The sequence below is a fragment of the Diabrotica virgifera genome, chromosome 8 (genome assembly GCF_917563875.1).
Source record: "Diabrotica virgifera virgifera chromosome 8, PGI_DIABVI_V3a".
Lineage (NCBI taxonomy): Eukaryota > Metazoa > Arthropoda > Insecta > Coleoptera > Chrysomelidae > Diabrotica > Diabrotica virgifera.
In genome coordinates, this window is record NC_065450.1 from 14364213 (window position 1) to 14367201 (window position 2989).

The 2989-nt window shown below is 34.5% G+C and overlaps 1 protein-coding gene across 3 annotated transcripts in view; it reads right to left on the bottom strand.

Moving 5' to 3' along the window:
* Positions 1–2989, bottom strand: part of LOC114334753 (ubiquilin-1-like) — a 259274-nt gene that overhangs the window by 256042 nt on the left and 243 nt on the right. The gene's annotated exons all lie outside the window — the stretch shown is intronic.

Sequence of the window (2989 nt, forward strand, 5' to 3'; positions counted from 1 at the left end):
GTTACAATGGCTGTGTTATTTTTCGATAACCTATATTAAAAAATATAATTTATTAGGAAATACCTCGACGAACAAATTATATCTTGTATCAGCCCAAGCCAAAAACAATCAGTGAAAGCCACACCTACCGTAATAAATAGGTACATTTTATTATTGGTCTTTCAATGCCAAAATCAGGATAAACAAAAAGGTATTTTCATTTATGGTTCCAATCAATATGATTTTCATCATTACTTTGCATTGTGCGATATATTTGCAACCTTTTGTAAATCAAAAATAATTCCATTATTATAAAGAATGCCAACAAAAGCCGGCCCTGTACGCAACTTTTTTCTCGGTGCAATATTTTATATTTATTGAAAGTCAACATAAATGCTTAATTTTATTTACGAATTTATATTGTGTGATATGCCCACTGACTATTGCTTCGATGGTCGCTCTGGTTGCTTTAAGGGTCGTTGTTGGCTTAGCCACGAAAGATCAAAGGCGTGTCGTTTCTCTGTGGTTATTGTTCTCTGGTGTTAATAAGAAATTCCTGACATACAAATTAAAACATTTTTACACATTCGCTGCATATAATCCCTACTATGAAAGAATGTTTATCCAAGCTTTACACACAACTGAAAAAGGCATTGTACTAAATACATACTGACTAAACAACATCAGATATGCAGATGACACCATAGTATTTGTGGGTGCGGACAACCTAGAAAACATACAAATCTGTATGAATAAAACCTCTTATTGCAGTCAACAATATGGACTCAATATAAACATAAAGAAGATGTGGCTTCTGATAATTAAGAAGAAAAAGATATCAAATGGTTAACTCTACCTCAGCCAAACCCCAGAAAAACGATTGACAAACTACATCTACCTCCTGGGCGCTATAATAAATGATGAATTGTTCCACGACCAGAAGATCTGAGCTCGTATTGGAAAAGTTAGATCCCCTTAAACCAGGTGGGAGCCTTCAAGATCCACAAACTCTCTTGGTATAAAAGTAAGAATGTTGTGATGTCACATCTTCTCTGTCCTTTTTTGGACAGATTGTTGAATGTGAACATTGAATGAAGATATGTACAGAAAATTGGAAGCATTTGAGATGTGGATCAGAGAAAAATTCAGAGAATACTTAAGATCCTGTGGACTGATGTGAGTCACAAATGGGGACATCCTGAGAAGATTGAACAAGAACCTAGAGGTATTTACTAACCACCATCAAATCTCGAAAGTTATAATATTTGGGACACATTATGTGAAACAAATCAAGAAAAACAAAAATAAGAATTTATAAGACTGTTATCAGACCTACAGTAACATACGCATGCGAAACATGGGTGCTCAAAAAGTCAGAAACAGACCTTTTAGAAAGATGGGAGAGAAAAATGCAAAGAGCAATATATGGAGGTGTGAAAATAGAAGGTCAGTGGAGAAGAAGAACCAATAAAGAATTGGAAGAACTATATCAAGAGCCAACGATCACGACGACGATCAAAGCACAGAGAATACGATACTTGGGGCACATCGAGAGAGTGGGAAGTACACGAATGCCAAAAATGGTACTCTCACGAAGACCAATACAAGAGGAGGAAAGGCAGGCCAAGGAAAAGATGGAAGGACAGTGTGTATGAAGAATTGAAGAAAAGTAACTTTGAGAGATCGAAAGAACTAGCATTGGACAGGATGAGATGGAGAGAGGTGGTGAAGGAGTGTATAAAAAGACTGAAGTGTAATTAAATAAAATGTATAAGTTTTGTAAGTTATATTAAGTTATTATATTATTTATGTAAACAGAAATGTAAACATTTTAGCCCTAGGCCTACAAGGGCTGTTGCGCTTAATAAATAAAATATGTGAAACAAATCTAGATGTGTCCTACAAGCCACCCTGCAAAGAAAAACATTTGAAAAGCCAGGTCCAGGAAGAAGAACATCCTGATTTAAAGAACCCCAGAACGTGCTTCAACACAACATATATGCAGCTTTTCCGCTCCTACTGCAGATTGCCATGATGATCACAAACATTGGTCACAGAGAGGCACATTTAAGATGTTGTATGGCCAGATGGGCAATGTAAAACAGATGCATGAAAACAAAATACCCTAGAAACTAACTATATACACCAATAGGAGGAAGACTAGTGGTGGCCGATACTCTGATACATGGAACAAAACCTGAGGATTCAGAACATAGACAACTGGAAAAGAGCTTGGATGAAGGAACAACTTGGAGCAGACCAAGACCCATAAAGATGTCCTGTCAATAAGGAAGCAAGAAAAAAATCAGAGAATGGTGAAAGCAGGCAAATCTTTCAAAATATCCTTTAAATAAATAAGTTACATAGGTATGTAATGCAATTAAATACATTATTTTTACCTCATGATAAATATTAACTATTACCACTGGTATTACTGTTACTGTAAACAATACAAATAAATAATGACTAAACAGAATATTTCTTCTGATAATCTATCATAGCGAATAATGCTGTTTGTAATTACTAATTTATCAACAATGCAAATATGTCTGCTATCATTTTTTCTGTTAATTAAAAAAGCGGTTGAAGAATGTTTGTTGGAATTCTAAACAAATAGAATATAAATAACACTTCATTAAATTTACCAACAATGAGACCGTCAGGCATTAAATTCTATGAATTCATTTCTACCTGTAATTATAAAAAATGATACTTGAAAAAGTTCCCAAGGCATTCCTGGAAAACAACCGAAAAACTGTAAATACCTTGTTAACCAACATAAAACGAGATTAGTTTCTCTAAATATGTTTTAACCATGGATTCACATATCGAAATAGGCAGTGTATTAACGTATTAACATGTATTTATGAAAAGCAACGTGGTTATAGAATCCATTGCCGCCCTTTGTTGAGCACGCAATAAATACCGGTAAGCGATCACATTTTTCCGTTCTAATGCTACGATAAAAGTAAAATACAGATTTCAAACTTTTACAAACTCAAACACTTAC